We start from the raw sequence: 20,700 nt of genomic DNA, 5'->3' as shown, positions 1-20,700 counted from the left end.
TACGAACAACTTTAATCAATTTTGAAATAATTGTTAACATCCATTAAAACATTTTTATTTTTATTTTCATTAAGAACATTAGAATTGTTGTAAATGAATATATTTTCATTTAATGTTACTTTTTTTATATTGAGAAATCCTGTAAATAATTTCATTTATTTGTAAGTATTTTAGTGCATTTTTATTCATATTTCCTGCATAATTTTACAACTTGTTTTATTTGTTCTGATACAATTTTTTTATTTTATTTAGATGTTTCCATTATTTTGATTACTAATTATTATATTTTGTAATATCTATTTTTCTGATCATTATTCCTTGTTGGTGTTTGCCACCGGGCCTCCAAGATGGCAGATCTTTTTTTTCAGCTCACTGATGCAAGTGAACATGCATTCTATCAATGTTGTAGGGTACTTTAGTTGACAGGGTTGTTGTTTAGGATAGTTTGCTTAACTTAATAAATTTTAATGTTTTTAATTAGTTAGTATTTGGTAATGTTGTAAAGTAGTATGCTACATGCGATAGGCTTGCCTCTGTTAAAGACTTTATTATCTAATGACACATTTTGAACACATACTGAACTCTGCATGGTCCACTTAACATGCAGCAGATGATCTTCACTTTATAGTAACTCAGTACCAACTTCATTCAACTAGTTTAGGCAAGAAACCACTATTATCACTCTTTCTTAAAGAAAAGACATATTTACAATACAAAAAAAGAAAGAAAGCAATTGCTACATCTAAAGAGCAGCTGTTTTGGTTTTGAGTGGAATTTTAGCATTCAGTTTGTTTAGCTGGGTCTAGCATGAGGATCTGATTTAAAAAGCCATTAAAGTGGTGCACGTTTTTATGTTGCTCTCTTGGGAGCTTCTGGCATCCACTCAATTCGGCTAGTAGGTCTTTGGTTGGGGTAGTGGTGCTCATGACCATAACTTTCTCCCTTTCTGCCACTTTATCTACTTTGATATCCATGAAGTTGAGATTTTGATCGAAGTGTTGATCTTTGAACACACCTTTTTTGATCATCCTGTTAGGTATCTTTGCTTTGAGGGTCATGACAAGTTTCAACATAAAATGATTGGACTTTCCAGCAAACATTTTTTTTTTTCTAAAGTTCATAGATTTTGCATCCATCAGACCACATATTAAGCCCATTATCACATATTTTTCCATTAACAATCCCAGACGCTTGATGAAATACGTTCAATAACTATGATGTCATATTATTATCTGTAACCTGTGAAGCAGAAACAAAATTACAGAGCTGAAGAATCATATTAGTTTAATTTACTAAAGTATTGTCTACGTTAATACCATTGTGAAGGATATTGAATCTTTTAAGCAGTTTTAGTGCCAGGAAAAGTTCTAGACTATAGGATCAAACTGCCCTTATATGGGGAACAATGTCCTTGCCATATTTTTGTAATATCTCCTGCCATTTCTTACTTAGAGGTTTAAATACCAGACACAACAGATGTTTGTTATAAATGTACCTAAACAACTGCTGACATTGGAACTTGTCAACAGGATTGGCATCTGTTAGAATTTGGCTGGGGTGTCAGCCCTGATCAAGCAGCAACCACACTCCTTTTCAGGGTAAATCACAAACACACTCTAAGTTAACCTGTGCTCACCCTCTGATAGCTTGGCACAGAGCAGTCAGGCTTAACCTAAGAGGCATTGTGTAAATTATTTGTGTAACACTTCAAACAATAACAAAGTGAGACCACACAAAAATATACCACACCTGGTTAGATAACTATAGCCTATTTTGATAGGTAAAACAAGACCAAAAAGACAAAAATCCAATAAGTAGAACTTGAGTTATGAATTATTGAAGAATAACCTGTAAAATAGTGCTTTGAAACAAGAAGCACCAACTTGGAATATCTGGTCACACCTGAACAGGACAAAGTCAAAAGCTCAGGCTGACCGTAATGGATCATGGGCCGGCTACATGGACCTCATTGTGGCCACTGAACAAAAGTAACTTAATCCTTGTTGCAACGAGGTTGACGATGTGGGGAGCAGGCTGAAGCGATGCGTCATTTCAGCTATAGCAAATACCGGAAGCCCACTTCCAAGGATCCAGGTCTAGGGTGGCACCAATTTGCAGGCCAGACTAACAGATGGCAGAGTCCAAGTGTATATGTACGTTGGTTGAAAGTCTTTTATGTACATGAGACTTCAATTAGGAGACCAGTCAGCTGGCCTTTGGAGTCACACTGGGTTTTTGGTTGGTACAGGTCCAGTCCTTGTCACTCCCAGACAAGAAGGCAGCGGATCAGCACAGCAAAACATGAGACCAGTAGAGTAGTAGTCCAGCAGAATAGCAGTTCCTTATAGCAGCACAGAAGTCTTTCTTCCTGCAGAGTATCCAGAAGTCCAGAAATGTACTGAGTTGGTAGAGTCAGAAGCCCAGTACTTATGCCCAGTTGGGCCTTTGAATTGAAAGAGACTTCAAAGACTGTTCTTTGAAGTGCACAGCATCGCTATCCTTCCTGCCCTGGATCCAGACTCACTACAGGGACCTCTGCAGCTCTTTGTGTGTGGACAGGACACAGACTATTCAGGTGTAGGTGAGGTTGGTGCCCAGCTGCTTCCTCTTATCCTGCCCAGGATGGCCCATTAAGACCTGTCAAGTCATACCTAAGCTCCCATTGTGTGTGGCTGTCTAGGTTGAATACACATAGCCCAGCTGTTCCCACACCACAGACATGTGATCAGAGGCAGAGAGCAGATACCAAATGGCTAAAGTAAGAAAATACCAGGTTTCTAAAAGTATGTCTGTCTTAATCGGCAGTGATCCTGTTGAAGCAATAAGGGTGGGATCCTTAAATAATCAATGACAAAATGCAATTCCTCTTATACCATTGATATGTTAAGAACATAAACAACCACAAGCTACAAGACTATTGCACACCTGTACTTAACAACTGTTAACTACTATTGTTTTAAAGCAATTATTTTGTCCTCCTACCCTCACCCCTGCTTCTTTTTCATGACTTCCATTAATAGTTTAGGCATATAGGCTGGTGTTAAGTCCACAACAAACTTCACCAATAAAGACAGAGAGGGTCATTACAAGTTTGGTGGTCGTTGGTGAAGACCGCCATGGTGGCGGCCACCAAAAGACCGCCATCGACAGTATTAAGAGTCACACTGTGAAGTCCGCCCAAAAAACAGCCAAAAATCCCAAACCACCAAGACTCTCAGGGTGGGAAAGAGGCGGTCCAACCACTAGCACCGCCAGCCCGACAAAAATCCCCCCATCAGATTATGATCCATAAATCACAACAGCGGTTCTTCCAGGTGGAAAACCATTGGCGGAGCAAACCGCAGCGGTCTCAACTTACATCAAACAGAACACCACACCACATTGGATAGTTTGAATACCTCACACCTGACACACATCCACACACTCAACATTCCTACACACGGCACTATATAACAGACCCCACACAACCCACAATCCTTTGCAAACATAACACCACTCACAGCCACAGAGAAGGAAGAACTATCCCAGATTTAAAAAATAAATACTTTTGGCACCTATTCACATTTCACCACACATACATCCCACACCTGCACAACATACACAACACATGTCACCATCACACACAATACACAACTGTCACCCACTCACATCACAGCACCCACACCTCATCACTAATGTTTCCTTCCACTTTTTTGTTACACTACCTCACTGTCTTTACCACCATTATCATGTCCACACAAAAACATTAATGTTTCACAGATGATGACTTGAGGGTGATGGTGGCCGAAATTGTCAGGGTAGAGCCACACCTTTTCAGAGCACAAGTCCAGCAAACATCAATAGCCAGAAAAACAGAGTTGTAGCAAAGAATAGTCTACAGGCGCAATTCTGTAGGCTGCTATCCCCGCACAAAAGATGACATCAGGAAGAGGTGGAACAACCTCAGGGGGAAGGTACGTTTCTTGACATCCAGGCACCAGCTGGAGGTGCTCAAAATTGGCTGTGGACCCTACATCTTCCCCCTACTTTCACATCTTGGGAGGAGAAGGTCTTGTACATCAGTGGAGTCAGGTAAGTCACTACAAGATTCACGTCACCCAAATGTTTTGTCTTGCCTGCTACCTCACAAACTTTCCCCACCTCAATTACCAAATCACCCACCACCCCTATGTGCCAAATGTACAAATAGCCCTCCCTGGCATGCCACATGACCACTAAACTCACCTGGGTCTAATGCCCTTAAGAATGGCATGTTAAAGTCCTGGGAACTCACAGCACTACAACTCCCAGAAGGCAAAGTTCCACCATAAAGAAAAGCAGGACAGTGGACCAAATTTGAGATGTCCTGCACGTGAAACTAACAGCCAATGTAACCCATTATGAATGTTCCACCATGAAACAGTTTATGGCAATGACAGCAATGCAATGGCCCATTATCATTACAAGCAAAACACAGCCACAGCTGTGTGCCCAGACAAACTTCTCTTAGAAAGGAGATTCCAATGACTGAAATGTACTCACCTGGGGTGGAAATCTAGATGGCAAAGGGGATGCACATGGAGTACATCCAGATAGAGCTCAATGTCCATTGCATACTCCTATGCTGTGTCCCTACTCTCAAATTATTGTGCTTTGCTAAGCTTTTAGTACCATGAATCATGTCATACACCTCACTAGGCAAAAAAGGTTATCACCCATGACATTAGTCAGACAACATAAGAGGGAATCAGTAGTCATATAACTACAAACATAGCTTAACAACTCTTAGCATGGTGTATGGTATTGAAATATCTGATTCTCTTTTAGTACTTATTGAGAATTGTTAGCAGCTGTCACTGCCACTTCTCGGGATCATCCTCCCAGCCCTGTTGCATCTACATCACATGCAACCATTCGCCCCCAAACCTGTCTCACAGGACTTTTTCTACCATTGGGTGCACCCCAGTACAGGTACTTGAGTTCCCTCTCGTCACTCCTGACATTAATGGACCTGCCACCACTAGGAGTGGGCACACTGTGCCAGGGGCACAGGTATATGGGGGCAAGGTGCATGGGAGGGATGTATGGGCCAGAGGATAGGGACTTAAAAGAACAATATTGACTAGGAAACCATCTCCCAAGTCTTTCGTGACTACCTAAATTCCCAAGGCATGATGGGCCAGGTACTCACCATGATGGGGGATATCCAACAGCTGCAGAGGGATAACCACCAGGAAGCTGTGCAGAAGTTTCAGGCACAAAATGCAATCCTGACATCCATTGTTGGGGTGCTGAGGGACATCAACACTACCCTGAGTAGGTCTGCCACACAACATAAGGCCTCTGCCACTAGTAATGAGTCATCAGCCCCTTCAACATCTGTGGCTGCTAGTGGAGTGGTGGCCCTGCCAGGCGAAGGACATGCCTCAGACACCCCACCCGCTGTAGCAGAGGACCTCCCTCCGCAAATGTGGACATCCACCCAGACATCCAGGAGGTGCAGATGCCAAGACCAAACCCACCACAGCAAGTGACCCTCTCTCCTGATTGTTGCCCCTTGTGTGCCACAGATACACCCTATTGACTGTTCACAAACCTAACTCTATTTTACAATGGTGCAGGGACAGAGAGCCTGTGTTCCCAAATGGTGTAGCAACTACCCTGATGTTGTAATCTACAATGACTAAACCTATCACCTCTGCTAATGTGAGGGTAATGTTCTGAGTCACAGATGTGTTTTGTTTCCACACAATAAATCAAACTTAAACACAGGACCTATGTAAGTGTCAGGTATCAACCATGTACAACTGCCATGTATGACACATCTTGGCCCAATATGTCCCTCTGTATTTTACAACCTTTGTTATGGACATCGCACGTGTAGCATATATAACCAAGAGACTCATAATATTGGTATTGTAACATAGACATGACCCAAACCTGCTGATTTGTACATCTCTGCACATTTATTAGTAGATTTGCAATCAGTAGATGGAGTAGTACTGCTGGTGACTTCAGAATGTCAGCTTAGGTTTCATATACTAATAGCCTAGAGGATACAGAAGTTAGGGAGATGTCAGTCTTTCTACAAGCCAGCAGGCAAACAGATTGGTCCTTTGTATCACCAGGTGAAGCCTTATCACATACCCACACCTTAGCCTTCTAATAATCATACCCCATGATACAGACAGAGATCACTACTGATGTCCCCAGTCCTGGAACCTTTCACTTACCATAGTCAGGTACCTGTAGGCTTGCCACTCACATATGTCAGTCCTCAAGGACATGCACATTGGTCTGCAAAGTATTAACACATTGATAGATATGTACAAGGTGAGTCACATAAAACAGAAACCATTATAATGGTTGAGGCTCTTGTTCAACATTTTCACATGTCAGACACATATGGACACACACATGGGACCATTTGACCACCTCCAGTGCCATACAGGTATTCTTATAAGAAAAACACACTTTCATCCCAGTGTCCTGACAGTCTGGCCATATTAGTGACACTCCACAGACTCATGCTATTCAACACCTGATTTCATCCATGTCCACTTCTCATTTCTGCCTGCAAATCCCTTCTGCCTCTGACACTGTCTCTGATTTGCCATTGAGGATGAGCCGAACAGAAACTCAGAAACTCAACAATTACGTATACTACACTGTTCAGTACACAATACAAAGTAACAATCTGCATGCATACCTGAGTCATTGGCACTGGAGCAGCCTAAGACCTCAAAAATGGTGGTAAATAGGAGGCGTGATGCCAGGCATCAATTATAGACAACAAAATGGAATATCACTTTTCAGAACACATCACATACCTTTAGTGAGTTGAAGTACTGATTGTTGAGATCTGCCCTGATGTCGCCAGCTTAATCTTCATCAGGCTCATCCTCACTTGGCAAATCTGCATTTCCACCCACAGGTTCTGCTGGCTCACCCTCATGTGATATGAATGCTATATGACGTCTCAGGCAAGGTTGTGGAACATGCAGCAGGCAACAATATTTTGATATATCTTGTTGGGTGAGTAGAGGAGGGCACCTCCAGATTTTTCCAGGCTATGGAATCTTGCCTTCAGGATCCAAAAGTCTGCTCCATGACACACCTTGTCCTTCCATGGGCCTCACTGAAGTGGACTTCTGCTGGCGTGGCTGGGTACCTCATTGGTCTCAATTACCAAAGACGGCTTCGATAGCCAGTGTCGCCTGTAAGGAATAGGTATAATAACACAAACATATATCTTGGACATGCACATTTGTGATAGCATGAGAAAAACCTTACAGACACACCTGCCTTATATGACTTACAAACCAGCCAGGCCCTCCCTTTAGAGGCATGTCATCAGCAGTGGGATATTGCTGTTCCACATGATGAAGGAATCATGGACTGAGGCCCTCATTCTGACCCTGGCGGTTCTCTACCGCCAGGGCCAGCGGGAGCACCGCCGACAGGCCGGCGGTGCTCCCTTGGTCATTCTGACCGCGGCGCTTTGGCCGCGGTCAGAACGGGAAAACCGGCGGTCTCCCGCCGGTTTTCCACTGACCTTAGAATCCTCCAAGGCGGCGCAGCTCGCTGCGCCGCCGAGGGGATTCTGACCCCCCCTACCGCCATCCTGTTCATGGCGGGAAAGCCGCCATGAACAGGATGGCGGTAGGGGGGGGTCGCGGGGCCCCTGGGGGCCCCTACCGTGCCCATGCCAATGGCATGGGCACGGCAGGGGCCCCCGTAAGAGGGCCCCGCAAAGTATTTCAGTGTCTGCCTTGCAGACACTGAAATACGCGACGGGTGCCACTGCACCCGTCGCACCTTCCCACTCCGCCGGCTCGATTACGATCCGGCATCCTCGTGGGAAGGGAGTTTTTCCCTGGGCTGGCGGGCGGTCTTTTGGAGACCGCCCGCCAGCCCAGGGAAAAACTCATAATACCCTCCGTGATCTTCTGACCGCGGAGCGGTATAATGGAGGGCGGGATCCTGGCGGGCGGCCTCCGCCGCCCGCCAGGGTCATAATGAGGCCCTGAGTTTGGATATTTTGCACATACTTGTGAAATGTACTGGTCTGCCAAACACACCACTTGGATGTTGATGGAGTGGTAGTTTTTCCTGTTCCAAAATACCTGTTTCTTGGCACTTGGGGGAACCAAGCCTATATGGGTGCCATCTATGGCTCCAACCACATGTGGAAAGTGTCCCAAAGCATAATACTCTGCCCTCACGTAGGTCAAATCCAGATGTTGCGGAAACATGATGTAGCTGTCCAGGTGTGATGCTGCGGGCGCCCGTGGTGTCTCATTCTCAAGCCGCAGGTTGGCGATCCACTTTTTGAGACACCAGGGTCACCGTGGACTGTTTTGCAGGCCGCGGCTTGTTTGGTTGACCGTGACATGGTCCGATAGCCGCGTTCACCGAACAGCCTGGTGGATGCTGCTGAGTCCCTGCTGCCTTCCACCCCATGTTATTTTCACTTACCTCATGACTTGGAGCGGAGGCATTTCCTCTTCTTCTTTTTCTGGGCCATATTTTCTTCTTCTGAGGATTCTACCTTTTTTCCTGCATGCACTAGTTGCCTTTTTCTCTTTCGCTTTACAAGACAGTGCCTTTTTCCTGTTTTTTCCTATGAAGCATTCCCAATCCAAGATGGCATTTTTCATTCTTCTTGCAGGTCACTTCCTGTCTATGGGTATATAAGGCACCAGATTCTTGCTTTCCTTGCGTTGCAATGCTTCATGTTGGTAGTGCTCGGGCATGCTGTTATTGTGGAGTATCTTTTTGCTTCTCTTTTCCTGCAGTTCTTGAAGTTCCTGATTCCGAGATCTTGTTTTCCTGGCATTCACCTTTGTTCTCATTTTAGGAGTTCCTGTTTAAGAGGTTTTTTCCCAATTCGGTTTTACCTCTGGGACTTCTTCTGGAGGGTACGGACTGCTTCGGTGTAACACTTGTCAGCAGCACCATGGCTACTGGAAGGGGTCACCCTATCTCAGCCAGACCAGAACGTATAAAAAATGAGACCATACTCCAGGTTCATCAGACCAGGGTGGTAAGAGAAAAGCAGATCGTGACACCAGGTGTTTCAAAACTGCAGACAGTACAGCCTTCAAAACCATACTGAACATGGGCTGAGACATCCCTGCAGTTAGAGCCACTGTATTATGAAATGACCTATTGGCCAGGAAGTGTAGCACTGACATGACTTGAACCATGGGAGCTATGCTATTGGGAAGGCGAATGGCAGGCATCAGATCTAGCTCCAAATGATTACATAGATCCATGATTGTATGCCTATTCAGACAACATATTTGATTAAAGTGTCTCTCTTCCCTGATCTGCAGGTCCACTAGTAGCCGGTACACTGGAGGTTGCCTTCCTCTCCTCATGCCAGGGTAACTATGTGGGACAGAAACAGATTGTTGGTGTATTCTAAAATATACACATATTGATTATGTTCATATACACATCACACATTCTCCATATGATGTCATATGAAACATATGGCATTTGATATACAGCATATTCCTATGCATTCTATGTCAGTTCCCTTTGATGCAGATTCCCTAAACCCTCAAATGTACTTTAATTGCATATATATGTGACTGTCAGTATTTGAGATTCCAACCTAGTTTACATTTGAAACATTTTTGTTGCACCTATACTGCACTGACGTTGCACATAGGATGTTGAGAATAAATGTTAATTTCCATTATCAGCCATTCCTCTTTTACACAGCTTTTACTACTCACATGCACGTTGAGACTACCAAACATGAAAGCAGCACTTAAAATGATTTTGTACTATATAGTAAATGACGTATCTTTCATTACTTTTTCATATATATTAGCCTCAAAATGGCAGCTACCTAACCTACTGTACTGGACATGAGGAAGTGGCCTAACTCTGCTGGTGGATGTCGTCATGGTGGTAGGTGGTTGAAACCGTGCTAGACATTGCCATCGGAACACATTGCTGCCTTTGGAGGACCTGGACCAATGGCGACCTCTTCTGGCAGTGACAGTCATGTGCGTGGCGGATGTGACTGCTATCTTCTGCAGAATCCCTCACTTGACTCCTGACACTGCTGCCTGCAAGACCTGAGCTGCTTTGAGCTATTATGCCACATCCTTCAGGTGATAGGGCCCCAGCCTTCACTCCGTGAGGGGCTGAACAAGCTTATGGATGAGGTCCTACCCCTGTACAACCAGCTATATGGTGCACCAAAGGAAAAAGGTGAGTCCAATAGTATACCAATTTGTGAAAGGTGGAGTTTATTGTGGTGTACATGAAATGTGCAGCAGTGAAGGATTGGGCAATCATGTGTGGGTGCAAGGACATGTGTATATGTACATAGGCAGACACAGTAGTGATACATGGTAGATAGTGTGTAACCTATCTTCCTCTATACACACCTTGGATTGCAGCATGTTCACAAATAATGATGTGAGAAATGTTATGGACAATCATGTGGCATGGCCATATGTGTCTAGTCAATACCTGGTACTGATCATGCATGTTGTATTTGTGACTCCAGTTCACACCTGGGCTAGCTGCAGATGGAAATTTGTGAAGGAGTTTGAATTGAAAGCAAGGGAATGCTTTGTTACTTGCTGTAATTGAAGTGTTCTGACCACTTGTGTTGGTATGGTGCAGGTGGACATAACTTTCTCTTTTTGTCTGTGTCATCCATGCAGGTCAACGCCCATCAGAAAAAGGAAATCTGTCCTGCCATGAGGGTGCACATCTAACAGAGCACCCACTGTAGGAAGCAGTGGGAAGAACTGAGATGCTGGGCCCGGAAGACCGCAGAGGCCGAGCTGAGGATGCCTCCCCAATGAGGGAGGGTTGTCCATCAGACTGTGACCCCCCAATGGCCCGCATTTTGGCAGTGGCCTGCCCTGAGTTGGATGGGTGTTTGAGGCCAACAAAGCAGCCACGAGGGGGTAAGTAATGCCTACAAACATGTACATTACTCTGCCAGTTCAGTGTATAATGTGAAAGTATTTAACTGTGATAATATGGTAAGTGCTAAAGGCAAAGGGTCCCCTAGGAACACCTAGGTGCACAGGGTATGACAGTGATATACAGGTGTGGAACTACTTTTGAGTACGGGGTCATAGAACTCACCAATGTTAACCATATTGTTTTAAAGCATGTGGTGATGCACATGTGACTGTGTCATATGTGTACCACTATACTGCTCCATAGGTAACCTGCTGGGTCATCCTTCACACTACTGATCCATACTCCAGATATCCTGTTGGTAAGTTGTCCAGGTCTTTGGTTTCTGTCCATTCCTATTCCACTGGATCTAGCTCTATGTGCACCATAGGGTCTGACAGGTGAAAAACAGGCCAATTATTAATGAGTTGTGAACTAGATGTAAAGTTCACGTGAGGGTGTGATCTCAATCTGAAATGTCACATGGCATACTTGCTATACTTACTCAGAGTTGTGAGTAGGTGTCCCCATCATTATGCGTGGACTGTATAGTGGTAAATGTGATGTATAATCAGGGTGGATTTCCTATATGATGAAAACCATAGTGGTATTTCTACATTCCTATTGCAAGACATATCATTGACATGTGAGTTCAGACTATTTGTACTATGTGGGTGGTATTGTGAATGTAAGTGGCTAGCCTGCTATTCCCTTAGCCAGTGTAATGTGGGCATGCTACATAGGGCAGGACATCTCCTCTATGGTACAATATACACTGTTTTTTGCCATCATGTGTACATTGATAATTCCTGCCATTTTCAAGATTTGTGATCCAAGTTTGACATACTTACTTTTACTATTCTGAATCTGTTTAGAAGTATTTTAGTATGGCTAAGCTCAATGTACACTGAGTTGCAAGTGCTGTAGTTGACATTCATATGTTGGTGCAATGGTATATGTTATCAATCAATTTGCTGGACTCCAGGTGAATGGCTACTTAAGAAGTTGTCTATGTCAGTATAACTTTACTCCAAAGATGTAAGATTGTTCATGTCTGAAGTGCTGACAGTGATATTGCCATTTGGATATTGTTAATCTGAGGTTGATAATCATTATGATAAGTCAAACTTTATGTGGCCTTCATGCATATGACAGGTGTTCATTGTATTGAAGGTGTTTGTATGCTACTTGGTGTTGTCTGTGGATAAATCCTGTGTGCTAAGGAGGCCCCTATTGCTGTACGTTACTTTGTTTTCTATGTGAGTATGACTAAGATGAATAGGTATTGATACATGTGCTGTTGTAATGGATTTGAATTCTATTATATTCCATGTTTGGATATGTCAAATGGGGTAGGTGCATCTGTGTTTTTTGCCATTGCGAATGTTATAGGCACAGTTACATGTTATGAATGTGATTGCTAAGCAACATGCTGTGTTGTAATTGGAATATGTTGAGGTAACCTTCATAGGACATGACATCTGGTAATGGACTGAGCAAGTGTAGATTTGGAGTATGTATGAATTTGAAATCAAAGTTAACACTAATTCCTATTGATAATTTGTTGTTTCACAGTGATGCTTTGTATAGGGATACACTTTTTATGTTGACAAATCATCTTGTGCAGGAATAGTTTGTGTTATAGCTGTGCTGATAGGATGGTGAAGAAGTGGTCAGATACTTGGCTTATGTTGTGTGTGACATTGTTTTCATATAGGGTTGTGGAAAATATGTTGTTGTGACATTATGTTGGCTCAAAATGGTTCCTACCTGGGGTGTTTTACACATAGATGTGATGTTACTGTTGTGTATGGTGTAATGTATATGTATGTAAAGAATTTGATGACCCTACTTCTCTCTCTGTTTCTCAGCATCAGCACCGGCAGGCAAAGGAAACGGGGCACAGCTGAGTAGGGAAGCTGCTGGCCACGGGGCCCTGAGTCAGGATACCACTGACACCAAGGGGCCCAGGGTCCTGGAGGGTGAGTGGAGTGCCAAGGGGGGGATAGGACCAAGTTCTTCATCTTGAGAATTCTCCCCCAGTGGACAGTCCCTGGAGGTGGCGGACCCATCTGGGACCACCTCAGTACCATCTAAGTCTACCTCTCCTTAGTGCCACTGCCCTCCCTGTAGCTCCCCACCCAGTTGGCCGTGCTCGCTCACCCAAGAGGATAGGTGTCTCCTTTACAGCAGTCACCTATGCCTGTGCCACAGTCAGCCCTGCTGCCCTCAGTGAGGAGGCTAGTGACCTCCTGAAGTCCACCTTTGTGGGTCAGTTGAACATTGTGAATGCCATCCAGGGATTTGCAACTCAGATCCAACAGAGTAATGATTTCCTGGAGAACATTTAGGCCCTCATTACAACCTTGGTGGTCAGTGATAAATCAGCGGTAATACCGCCAACAGGCTGGTGGTAAAAAAAAATGGAATTAGGACCACGGCTGAAACTGCTCACACAGACAGCCACTGTAACACACTGACTGCCACGGTGGTAGCAACAAGCACCACAGAGGTAACCGCCAACAGCCAGGTGGAAGACAATGTACCTCGCACACTATTACAACAGGCCTATCCGCCACCTTTTCCGGGGTGGTACTAACGACATCAAAGCACGGCAGAAACAGTGCAAAGAAGGGAAACAACTCACCCCTGGAGACTTCAGGAAGAACGACACCGCCATGGAGCCCGAGTTGCAGGTGTTCCACATGCTCGTCTATCTCCTTCTTCACCTTGAATAGCAACACCGGTGAAGATGACCACGGTGAGTACTGCGGCCTAGCACACATGGGAGGGGGGAGGAAAAAGAGAGTGACACACACACAACACGCAATACCCCCACCCCAACACCATACACAAAAACAGATGCACAAACATTACATATCCACTCTGTACCCCTCAGGAATAATGCAAGGACAAAAGGAATTGATTAAAGTGAGTGTAATAAGATAAAATACTAGAAATATGCCCTTCAAAATCAAAATGGCATATACACATATACAAGTGGCGGGACACTGCTCAGTCCACAATGTCCATGGGCCAGAGGTCCACATCACATAGACCAAGGCCCCACTTGCAACAACACCGAGAGAACACTGCAGGGGCATCAGGTCGAAAATACACAGGCACCTCAGGGGGATGGAGAACGGGGGGCACCTCAGCCGGAATATAGAACAACACCACTGGTCCTGGAGGGGGATACATGTCCATCACACTGTCCTGGGGAGTGCAAAGCCACAGTCTCTCAAGTGGGTGGTCTGACCACTGCTTGGTCCTGGGGAGTGCAAAACCACAGTCTCTCAAGCGGGTGGTCTGACCACTGCTTGGTCCTGGGGAGTGCAAAGCCACAGTCTCTCACGTGGGTGGTCTGCCCACTGCTTGGTCCTAGGGAGTGCAAGGCCACAGTCTTTCAAGTGGGTTGTCTGCCCACTGCTTGGTCCTGGGGAGTGCAAAGCCACAGTCTCTCAAGTGGGTGGTCTGCTGACTGTTTGGTCCTGGGGAGTGCAAGACCACAGTCTCTCAAGTGGGTGGTCTGCCCACTGCTTGGTCCTGGGGAATGCAAAGCCACAGTTTCTCAAGTGGGTGGTCTGCCCACTGCTTCGTCCTGGGGAGTGCAAAGCCACAGTCTCTCAAGTGGGTGGTCTGCCCACTGCTTGGTCCTGGGGAGTGCAAAGCCACAGTCTCTCAAGTGGGTTGTCTGCCCAGTGCTTGGTCTTGGGGAGTGCAAAGCCACAGTCTCTCAGTGGGTGGTCTGCCCACTGCTTGGTCCTGGGGAGTGCAAAGCCACAGTCTCTCAAGTGGGTGGTCTGCTGACTGTTTGGTCCTGGGGTGTGCAAGAACACAGTCTCTCAAGTGGGTGGTCTGCCCAGTGCTTGGTCTTGGGGAGTGCAAAGCCACAGTCTCTCAAGTGGGTGGTCTGCCCACTGCTTGGTCCTGGGGTGTGCAAAGCCACAGTCTCTCAAGTGGGTTGTCTGCCCAGTGCTTGGTCTTGGGGAGTGCAAAGCCACAGTCTCTCAGTGGGTGGTCTGCCCACTGCTTGGTACTGGGGAGTGCAAGGCCACAGTCTCTCAAGTGGCTGGCTTCTCCACTGGTTCTGGAGGGGGCTTTGTGCCCAGTGTGCTTCATCCTATCAAGGACGGGGTGAGTGGATGCCTTCTTCCACTGGTTCTGGAGGGGGCTTTGTGCCCAATGTGCTTTATCCTGGCAAGGAGGGGGTGAGTGGATGGCTTCTTCAACTGGTTCTGGAGGGGGCTTTGTGCCCAGTGTTCTTCATCCTGGCAAGGAGGGGGTGAGTGGATGCCTTCTTCTACTGGTTCTGGCAGGGGCATTGTGCCAAGTGTGCTTCATCCTGGCAAGGAGGGGGTGAGCGGATGCCTTCTTAAACTGGTTCTGGAGGGGGCTTTGTTCCCTGTGATGCAGATCTTGGGGAGTGCAGGGTCACAGTCTCTCACCTGGGTGTCACACCCAAAGGATTTGTATGGGCCAGGACGCACTACAGTCCATGGAGGCAGGACTACACACTGTCCGCCAGCGGTGACGGCTGCTCAGTGGTGGCAGTGGCGGGGCTGGTGGTGGGGATGCCAGTGGTGGGGGAAGGCTCCTGCCCGTCCCCTGCAGCCTCGGATGGCTGCCCACTGGGGCTGCTGGCGGTGCTGGCAGTGGTGGGGGAGGCTCCAGCCCGTCCCCTGCAGCCTCAGACGGCTGCCCACTGGGGCTGCTGGCAGTGCTGGCAGTGGTGGGGGGAGGCTCCAGCCCATCCCCTGCAGTGTTGGACAGCTGCCCACTCAGGCTGCTGGTGGTGCTGGCTCTGGTTGGGAGAGGCTCCAGCCCGTCCCCTGCAGCCTCGGACGGCTGTCCACTCGGGCTGCGGCTGCTGCTGGCACAGCTGCAGGCAGTGATGCTGGTGGCAATGCTGGTAGTGGTGCTGGTGTCGGGAATGCCCGTGGTGGGGGGAGGCTCCAGCCCTTCCCCTGCAGCCTCGGATGGCTGAACCACCATGGTTCGTGGTGGGGGCTCAGATTCAGTCTGTGCACCAAGCCGACTGATCTTCCTGCCTACAGAGGCAGGCCCCTTGCCCTTCCCTGCTTGTGGTGCCTCTTTGTCCTTCACCTTGGCAGCCGGTGGTGCCTCCTTGCCCTTGTCCTTCAAAGCCGGTGGTGCCTCCTTTCCCTTGACCTTCACAACTGGTGGTGCCTCTTTTGCCCTTGCCCTTCACAGCTGGTAGTGCCTCCTGGTCCTTCCCTTTGGCAGCTGGTGCAGGCCCACTGTCAGTGGTAATGGCTGGTTCCCTGGAGCCTCTCCCCCACTGCAGTAGCTGCCGACACTACGGTGGCCGTGGACTGGGTGGCTGAGGTGCTGGCCTGGGTTCTGAAAAACGTGGCCCGACATGAAGGACGGGGGGTAGGGAAGAGGTCAATGGCGGAGAGGAAAAGCTTCTTAGGGACACTGGGGTGGGGAGAGGATGAAGGTATGGGAATGGAGGAAGAGGGAGTGGTTGTAGGAGGTGTCAGTCTGCTGTGTTTGGGTGCAGGTGCATGGGCTGGATGCTGTTGTGAGGTGCATGGCTGTTGGGTGTCTGAGTGCTTGCATTTGTGTACTTTGGGAGGAGGGGGCACAGACACAGTGGGAGAGGACACAGGGGAAGTGTGCATGGATGTGGGGGTGGTGACTGCCAGTGAGGGCTGTGTAGTGATAGGCGTGATGGTGATGGAGGTAGAGGATGAGGATGTAGTGCATGCAGGGGTGAGTGGAGACCCTACTAGGAGGGTGGTGGACGAGGAGGAGGAGGGGGACACAGTGGAGGCAGTGGATGTTGGTGTGTCTGATTCTGAATGGTGTTTGTGTGAGTGCCTGTGGGATGATGTGTGGTGCTTGTGTTTGCCTGAGCCACTGCTGTGTGTTGTCTTGGGGCATGCTGATCGGAATGGGTGCTTGGTATAGGTTGAGGTTGAGAGGAATAGGACTGGGTAGCGAAGTTGGAGGGGGGAGGCTAGAGACAGGGACAATGGCTGCCATCAGGGAGGAGGCCAGAGCCTGGATTGATCTCTGTTGGGCAGCCATGCCAGAGTGAATGCCCTCCAGGAATGCACTTGTTTGTTGCAAGTGGCCTGCCAGCCCCTGGATGGCACTTACTATGGTTGACTGCCCAACAGAGATGGATCAGAGGAGGTGAATAGCCTCCTCACTCAGGGCAGCAGGGCTAACTGGGGCAGAGCCTGAGGTGTCTAGGGGGGAAGGAGATGCCCAGCCTGCTGGGTGAGCGGGTACGGGAAACCCGCTGAGGGGCTGCTGGGAGGGCAGTACTGGTACGGGGGTGGTTTGCTGTACCTGTAGTTGGGGTGGGCACAGAGGTGACCGCCACCATCAGGGAGCTTCCATCGGAGGAGGTATCACTGTCAGAACTGTCCCCTCCTGTCTCTGACGTGGTGCTTCCCTCATCCTCTGTCCAACTGGTTCCCTCACCGTCTGTGGATTCGGCCTCCTGGGCCAAGTGGGATGCAGCTCCCTCCGTCACCGGTGCCTCTGCTCCTCCGCCAGATGATGCTAAAGCACCGAGGACAGGGTAAAAAGCAAAAAGGAGGGGAAGACAAAGGATACACTTGGTCAATGGCTGCCCCAACTCCACCCTTGGCGTACACAGCACACTCACACAGGGAACAGACCTACGCACTATGCAATGCACTACAAGTCACAATGCTAGTCACCAGCCCTAGGACAGGAATACCTAAGGCCAATAGCAGCATACCTGAGACCCACAGACCCCTGCCCAGTAGTGGAGGCGTACTAGCTTGGTTGGTAGACTTTCACATCAGAACTCTGTCCAACATAGGACCTACCATGCAATGTCCTGCCTGGCCTAGGGGCACCCACAGGCCCACGGCTCCAACCGGAGACCACCCCACCAAGCACAATTTGCAGATTTGGAAACTGTACTCACCCCTGTACTCACCCCCTGGATGGCCTCAAGCGCCCATCCAGCATCCAGCTCCGGATGGGCCACTGCCAGTATGCGGAACGTCAGGGGGGTCAGGGTTTGACAGACACCCCTTCCTCGTTGGGAGGCCATCCTCACCTGGGCCTCTGCCGTCTTCCATGCCCAGCGCCTCAGGTCCTCCCACCCTTGATGACAGTGGGTGCTCTGCCTGCCGTAGACCCTCAGGGTCCATACGTCCTTGGCGATGGCACGCCATATACCCGTTTTCTGATGGGCGCTGACCTGCAGACAAATAAACATAGAAAAATGTATCATCCACACCATCCGCCCTCCTTCACTCATGGCCCACTATATCTCTCACATCCCCTCACGCACAGAAATTGCCCACCATACATGCAGCTCGCTGCCCAGGACCCTTCCAGCCCCCCTTACACGAGGCCCTCACACACAGCACTCCATGCATTCATACCCCATGCATCGTGCTCACAGTGTACTCACCTGTTGATCTGGAGGCCCATACAACATTCGGTTTTGGGGTAGAACCCCATCCACTGGTTTCTCCAACTCTGCAGTGGTGAAGGCAGGGGCCCTTTCCCAAGTGACATGAGCCATTGTCGGTTCCAGTCACAGGTCACAGCAGCACTTGCAGTGTAGGTCCTCTCCTGTTGAAGGTCAGGTAGCAAGTGAGAGAACAGATAGAAAATGGCGGTCACATCCGTGGTGGTGTGTACTGTCACCACCGGCTTACATCACTATTGCCCACTGTAATCCATAGGGCCCATAGACAACCAATGAGGAGTTGCACTCGACCGCCTCTCGCAATGGCACACAACGTCAGCGGAATTACCTCATTTCCACCTGTCCATCCACACAGGACAGGCGGACGCCATTTCAGAAGGGGGGCAGCCTAAGGCACTTAACTGTATCACAGTACACATGGACACAATTTGGGCCTATCCAACAACATACTGTTTCAGTCACAACATGCAATGCAGTATACTGTTTGGAAATGTGGAATACTGACCAGACGCTCATCGTTTTGCCCCGTAGATTGCAACCGCTGCAGATAAATAGGAGATGGAGACATCCCCCTGTGTACAGACCCCTGGTGGACTTGGCAACGATGGAGGACAGGCACATTATCCTCACCTACAGACTTGATAGGGCCACAATCCAAGAACTGTGTGCCCAATTGGAGCCAGACCTGATATATGCCATCAGTCACCCCACTGGGATCCCCCCTCTTGTGCAGGTGCTATCCGTGCTCCATTTCTTGGCAACTGGTTCTTTCCAAGTGACAGTGGACTTGGCAGCAGGAATGCTACAGCCAATGTTCTCAATAGTGCTAACAAGAGTGTTGTCTGCTCTGATGAAACACATGCACAGCTATATTGTTTTCCCCCAGGTGGAGGATTTGGCCACAGTGAAAGCTGACTTCTATGCAATGGGACATATCCCCAACAATATTGGGGCAATTGATGGTACACATATTGCCTTTGTCCCCCCCTGGAGAAATGAACAGGTGTTCAGAAATCGAAAGAGCTTTCACTCAAAGAATGTTCAGATAGTGTGCCTGGCGGACCAGTACATCTCCCATGTCAATGCAAAGTATCCTGGCTCTGTGCATGATGCCTATCTCCTGAGGAATAGCAGCATCACATATGTGATGGCTCAACTCCACTGGCACCCGGTGTGGCTAATAGGTGAGCCCATGGCTCACACCCAGTATATGTTGGTGCATGGATATGGGGTTGGCCCTAATAGTTAGTGTGTGTCTAACCGGTATCCCTTGATATTTGCAGGTGACTCTGGTTAACCCAACCTCTCATGGCTACTGAATCCAGTGAGGAATCCCAGGACAAGGGCAGAAGAACGTTACAATGTGGCACATCGGTGAACAAGAAGGATTATAGAGAGGACATTTGGCCTCCTAAAGGCAGGTTTTGTTGCCTCCATCTAACAGGTGGTTCCCTGTGCTACTCACCCAAGAAGGTCTGTCAGATCATTGTGGCATGTTGTATGTTACATAGCCTTGCCTTACGTTGCCAGGTGCCTTTTCTGCAGGAGGATGAGGCTGGAGATGGGCGTGTGGCAGCAGTGGACCATGTGGACAGTGATGAAGAGGAGGCAGAAGATGAGGATGAGATAAACAGAACATCAATCATACAGCAGCATTTCCAGAGACACACAGGTAAGACACTGTAACTTCACCTTCCATTGACAGTTATGTGTTGGATATTGTCACTGGCGAGCTGATTTTCCCACTACTATGGCCACTTACTGTACCCTTTAGCATGTCTATTTTCAGATATCTGTGCCCCACTCTGGATCCTGGTGTGTTGACTGCAGCCAACTACAGGTCATACCTTTGTATACATTACTGTACAGTTGAATTGCAATGTCTACAGCTTGTTAAATGATTACATAGTTCAATTGACAAATTTCATACTTGTATTTTTTACAAGGGTGTTTATTTATGTGCTAATAAGTGGAGGGGGTATTGCAATAGGCTGGGGTGGTGGTGGAGGAGAGTCCAGGGTAAAATTCCAGTCTATTTGTATCACAGGTGCACTGTCCAAGGGGGAATAGGAAGGGGAGCAATGGCAGTTCAAGGTGGACAGGGTGACACAGTGGGACACAAGGGTGACATTCAGAAGAGTCTTATTTCCTGGCGGGGGTCTTGGCAATATTCTTTGGCTTCTGCCTTGATTGCAGGGACCATTTGTGGGGTGGTTCTGCTTCTGCAGGGGGAGGGGTGCTGATGTCCTCTCCGGTGACTTTGTGTGGGGGACCTGTGGGGATGTAAATGCCGTGTTATTGTTTCTGCGTGTGCCATCTTGTGCATGGGTGTG

The 20,700-nt window shown here is 47.9% G+C and overlaps 1 pseudogene; it reads right to left on the bottom strand.

Moving 5' to 3' along the window:
• Positions 1-776: 776 nt before the first annotated feature.
• Positions 777-5,052, bottom strand: LOC138249579 (serine/threonine-protein kinase PRP4 homolog pseudogene; annotated as a pseudogene).
• Positions 5,053-20,700: the final 15,648 nt, after the last annotated feature.

Source organism: Pleurodeles waltl, chromosome 8 (genome assembly GCF_031143425.1).
Source record: "Pleurodeles waltl isolate 20211129_DDA chromosome 8, aPleWal1.hap1.20221129, whole genome shotgun sequence".
In the NCBI taxonomy this organism is placed as follows: Eukaryota; Metazoa; Chordata; class Amphibia; order Caudata; family Salamandridae; genus Pleurodeles; species Pleurodeles waltl.
The sequence above is the reverse complement of the archived record's forward strand: the minus strand, read 5'-3'. Positions and strand labels throughout refer to the sequence as shown.